Source organism: Amphibalanus amphitrite, unplaced genomic scaffold (genome assembly GCF_019059575.1).
Source record: "Amphibalanus amphitrite isolate SeventyFive unplaced genomic scaffold, NRLGWU_Aamphi_draft 001176F_arrow, whole genome shotgun sequence".
In the NCBI taxonomy this organism is placed as follows: Eukaryota; Metazoa; Arthropoda; class Thecostraca; order Balanomorpha; family Balanidae; genus Amphibalanus; species Amphibalanus amphitrite.
Genome location: NW_024882670.1, coordinates 78983 through 84982, shown reverse-complemented (window position 1 = coordinate 84982; position 6000 = coordinate 78983).

Here is a 6000-nt window from a genome sequence, read left to right as displayed (position 1 = left end):
CGGCTATTTTTGCAGTTTTTGCCGCCTGCAGGCAAAACCGTTGACGATAGGTCAAATCTGAGAGGATTACTCAGAAAGGGCGTTAATAGGGCTATCGAATGCGCTTTTCCGCGGTGCTGTAGCTCTATTGGTTCCCGAGTTATGCGTTGGCTTCTCGGAAATAGTCGACATTCGACCTGAAAATCGGCGAAATTTTGCCTTCAATGACCTCTGGTGACCTGACCTTTGACCTGACCAAAAAAGTGACCGAAGTGATTTCGTCATTATTTTTAGCGCTCTTTCGAACGCCGCCTTCCGCGTATCGCTACGTGGCCCAGGAGCCGAGTTAGAAGAGGGGGATGTTCAAACACCCCCCCCCCCAGCAGGGCGTGGAAATCCAAGACCCCCAGCCGGGCGGGGGTAAAACTGAGCTGTTGAGAGCGTTTGCCGTAATTCAGTATTTTGCATGAAAATCGGCCGACATGACGTCACTCTGACGTCATTTCCGGCCAAACTACAGTAGCTAGAAAGTTGAAATTTTAACACAAGGTGTCAAATTGATGCCTCTGAGGGTACCGCAAGTTTCGTGTTGATCCGTCAAACGGTTTAGAAGATATTGCTGAAAAACGGGAGGGTGGCTCTGTAGAGCCCCCCAGTCATGCGCGGGTTAAATAGGTTTATAGACATCCGTCTTGTGAAAAAGTTGAACTTCTGCCTTCAATATTTCTACAGGCAATTTTAGAAGTGTCTTCACGTAGATTACAAAACCGTTTAGATTATTGTATTCACTTCAAGCCTTCCTTATTGTTCTTGACGATGATGCCGGAACTATTTCTAATTACTGTTTCTATCTAAGTAAAATAACATATTGTGCAAACGATTAAAAAAGCATAAATGGAAGATTTTAAATGCAATTTTCGCTAACAATTAATGGTAAATTATCTACACATTAAGGAAGAGGTGCATGCTAACTGATAAGTTAAAGTTCTTGGGGTTAGTTATTTTCTTCTTTTCTTACGTCGCCCCAATGGCCGCGAATACACTTGTGATAACGCCTATCGTCTGTATTTGCAAAGCTATAGGCCTGACAGCTCTTCCCGCGAAACCCTTTTCTGGGTCGAAAACGGCAGAACATGACGTCACTCTGACGTCATTTCTGGCCAACTTATCATAGGTTTTGGAAATGTTTTTGGTCACAATGTGTAAAATTAATGTCCGGGAAGGTACTGAAAAATTTGGTGACGATCGGCGCAGCGGCTCTGGAAATATACCGAAAAGTCTGGAGGGGGCAAAAAATAGCCCCCCCCCCCCACCAGGGCGCGGGTTAATTCACGCGCTGTAATGAGCGAGAGTACCCCCAGTTTGGAGATTCGGCTGTAGAATATGTAGTTTTAAATACTTATAGTTCGACGTAGATCTGGGAAAAGTGAAACACGGCCGATTGTCGTGCAGTTAACCCGCGCCCGGCTGGGGGTCCTGGATTTCCACGCCCTGCTGGGGGGGTGTTTGAACACCCCCCCCCCCTTCTAACTCCGCTCCTGGGCCACGTAGCGATACGCGGAAGGCGGCGTTCGAAAGAGCGTAAAAAATAATGACAAAATCACTTCGGTCAATTTTTTGGTCAGGTCAAAGGTCAGGTCACCAGAGGTCATTGAAGGCAAAATTTCGCCGATTTCCAGGTCGAATGTCGAAAATTTCCAAGAAGCTAACGCATAACTCGAGAACCAATAGAGCTACAGCGCCGCGGAAAAGTGCATTCGATAGCCCTATTAACGCCCTTTCTGAGTAATTCTCTCAGATTTGACCAAACGTCAACGGTTTTGCCTGCAGGGGGCAAAAACTGCAAAAATAGCCGATTTTTTCGGAAACAGTTTTTCTGCAATTACTTTTGACCCAAGCCTTGTACGAGCTTACTGTTACCGGCATCGTGTTCCTCTCGTCAAGACGCATCGAATGAACTATAACTTGACCTTGAAAGGTCAACTTGAAAATTTGACCTCAGGTCAAGGTCATGACCTGACCGGAAAGGGTCATGTTGCATATCAGTCGATCCGTATAGTCGAGCTGAACACATATAAGGCGTTTTCATCGCTCTAGCATGCCTCTATCAAAAGTTATTTGCGAAAAACTGTTAGATACCATTCGTGACCTAAGATGACCTCAGGGCACAAACAAGGGTCACAGACACCATTTTCATGTTCAGTGTGTCTAAACCACTTGTAATTCAGTGTTTGGGAGTGTTTATAATGTCTTTCGTCCAAAAGAGGCGTATTTCAATTTTCTCCCATTGACTTATAATGGGGAGGTCGCAAAATTGACCTGACCTTAGGTCATCGATATCAAAATTCTGAGATATACATTTTGTACATGCTATTGCCCTTAGCAATCGCTGAAAGTTTCAAAGCGATCGGTCACTCGGTGTAGCTATGACAGACATTGAAACTTTTTATGAGGTGAGGTCACTTCAAGTGACCTGGTGACCTGACCTTGAATGACCTTGGTCTAAAATTTTCACAACATGTGTAGAATTGATGTATGATAAGGTGTACCTATTTGAGATATTCGCGAAAAACCACAAGGGGGGGTGTTCAAACCCCCCCCCCCCCCAGCAGGGCGCGGGTCAACGAGCGTGGGGTCCTCCGTTTTGAAGATTCTGATCAGCGCCGATGGTAATAATTCACCGTGCGTAATGCGTATCTCGACTTATTCACGACCGATTCACACCGGACAAACAACGATCGATACCAAATCTGGGGGGGGGAACTGGGGGGGGGGGCGGGAGTAGAGTGGCAAGTTTTCCTACCCGGCGAACCCGGTACCAAACAAGTACCAAGTACCTTTGCAGGTACCAAGTCAGTACCAAGTTCTTTTTGCATGTTCCAGATACCAAGCAAGTACCAAGTACTTTTGCCAATACCAAGCAAGTACCAAGTACTTTTGCAAATACCAAGCAAGTACCAAGTACTTTTGCAAGTACCAAGCATGTTTGCAAGTACCAAGCAAGTATCAAGTACTTTTGCAAGTACCAAGCAAGTACCAAGTACTTTTGCAAGTCGAACAGGTTTTTTGCGATTATCTCAGCTTCTAGAAAGCCGATCGACACGGGACAAACACCATTCGATCACAAAGTTTATGCCATATCATTTCATAACCTTTTGCGCCGCGAAGCAAGCCAGGATCCCCTAGTTTAATTATCCATTTTTTAATTATCCATTTGAGTAGGATTTCGGGTTTTTTGAAGCGCTGAGTTTTTGCAGCGAGCTTTTTCTCTTAGGGCTTGCGAGATATCTGCGTGCAGACATATCTCCTCAGCATTGCGCGCCACACAGGAATGCGGCTGATTCACGTGCGATTGTGAGTGAGGTACCCTCAGTTTGAAGATTCGGCTGTAGAATATGTAGTTTTAAATACGTAGTTTGACGTAGATCTCGGAAAAGTGAGATACGGCCAGAAATGAGTGTGGGTACCTCCGTCCTGAAGATTCTGATCGGCGCCGATTGAAATAATTCGCCGTGCATATCTCGGCTTATTGACGACCGATTGACACGGGACAAACACCGATCGATACCAAATGGCTCTGGGGGGGGGGGATAGAGTGGCAAGTTTTCCTACCCGACGAACCCGGAATTATCCCGAGGGGGTAGGGGTGGGAGTAGAGTCGGGGGAACGGGGGGGGGGCGAGTAGAGTGGCAAGCTTTCCTACCCGACAAGTACCAAGCAAGTACCAAGTACTTTCGCAAGTACCTAGTACTTTTACAAGTACCAAGCAAGTACCAAGTACTTATGCAAATACCAAGCAAGTACCAAGTACTTTGGCAAATACCGAGTACTTATGCAAATACCAAGCAAGTACCAAGTACTTTGGCAAATATTGAGTAGTTTGGCAAGTACCAAGCAAGTACCAAGTACTTTTGCAAGTTCAGCAAGTTTTTCGCCAGTATCGAAGCTTCTAGACGTCCGATCGTCACCGGAAAAACACCATTCGATCCCAAATTTTCTCCCGAATCTTTTTATGGCCAAAGCGACGCGGAGCGAGCCAAGATATCTTGTTTAAATATCCATTTGAGTAGGATTTGGCGTTATTTGAGTTGGTCAGTTTTTGCAGCGAGCTTTTTCTGTTAGGGCCTGCGAGATATCTGCGTGCAGACATATCTCTTCAGCATTGCGCGCCACACAGGAATGCGGCTGATTCACGTGCGATTGTGAGTGAGGTACCCTCAGTTTGAAGATTCGGCTGTAGAATATGTAGTTTTAAATACGTAGTTTGACGTAGATCTCGGAAAAGTGAGATACGGCCAGAAATGAGTGTGGGTACCTCCGTCCTGAAGATTCTGATCGGCGCCGATTGAAATAATTCGCCGTGCATATCTCGGCTTATTGACGACCGATCGACACGGGACAAACACCGATCGATACCAAATGGCTCTGGGGGGGGGGGGATAGAGTGGCAAGTTTTCCTACCCGACGAACCCGGAATTATCCCGAGGGGGTAGTACCAAGTACTTTGGCAAGTACCGAGTACTTTGGCAAGTACCAAGCAAGTACCAAGTACTTTTGCAAGTTCAGCAAGTTTTTCGCCAATATCGAAGCTTCTAGACGTCCGATCGTCACCGGAAAGACACCATTCGATCCCAAATTTTCTCCTTAATCATTTTATGGCCAACGCGACGCGTAGCGAGCCAAGATATCTTGTTTAATTATTCATTTGAGTAGGATTTCGGGTTTTTTCAAGTGCTCAGTTTTTGCAGCGAGCTTTTTCTCTTAGGGCTTGCGAGATATCTGCGTGCACACATATCTCTTCAACATTGCGCGCCTAACAGGAATGCGGCTGAATCACGTGCGATTGTGAGTGAGGTACCCCCAGTTGGAAGATTCGGCTGTAGAATATGTGCTGCCGGCAGTCGGCCGGGGCCGCCGCAAATGCCCAGTCGGGGAAGGTGCTGCCACCTACGCAGTCGGCCGGCCAGAGCCGCGGTGCGCGGTAGTTCAAACGGCGGCCGCCAGAGCGATACCGCCATGCGCGTCGCGTCTAACCTGACGAATCTACAAATAGTTAGATAACTTTAATAAGAGGGACGGTAAAGCCACAATTCCAACGCTGAATGTTGGGCAAAGGCAAAGGGATCCAACACAGCCATCTGTATTTACTGTATTTACCCTTTTCAGTCAGCAATAAGCCCCAGCAATCGCACCGCTGTAAAACTCGCAAGCTGTTCACCGTGCAGGGTATTCCATTATAACCATCCACCGGCTCGCATAGTGCAGGTATAACCGCAAGGTAGGTAGGACGCGAAAAGCAAGAGGGGTATAAGTTATAGGTAGGTAGGTGATACGCATTTCAAATAGGCAGGGAACTTAGCTCAAATTGCAAGCTAATCATTGCTAATTCAACGAACACTAAATTATTGATCGTCGTCTGATTTAAACGTCAGAAAATAACAAGTTTTTCGCGGTTTTAGGCAAGTAAATGCCAAGTATTTTAGAACAAGTTCTTTGCGGTATTTAGGCAAGTAAGTACCAAGTACTTTGGCAGGTTTTCAGTACCTACATTAGCAAGTTTTCAGTACATTACCAAGTAGCAGTTGATACAGCAAGCTGGCAGGTACTCTGGCAAGTTCAACAAGTTTTTCGTGAATATCTAAGCTTCTAGACGTCCGATCAACACGGGACGAACACCAATCGGTCCCAAATTTTCTCCTTAATCATTTTATGGCCAACGCGACGCGTAGCGAGCCAAGATATCTTGTCTAATTACTATTTGTGTAGGATTTCGGGTTTTTGAAGCCGTCAGTTTTTTTAAGCGAGCTTTTTCTCTTGGGGCTTGCGAGATAGGACGTGACAGACGCATTCACTTAGCATTAGCGTTACAGACGCCTTACGGCACGAGGAGAATCGTCTGGGGCACTTCCGATCCCGGAGATTCGGCTATACAGCATCCTACCAAGTCCTACCAGACACCAGGTGAGTGGAAACGAGTGTGGCTGAAATAAAGCCAAATGACCGTGTCACATGTGTTTGGAA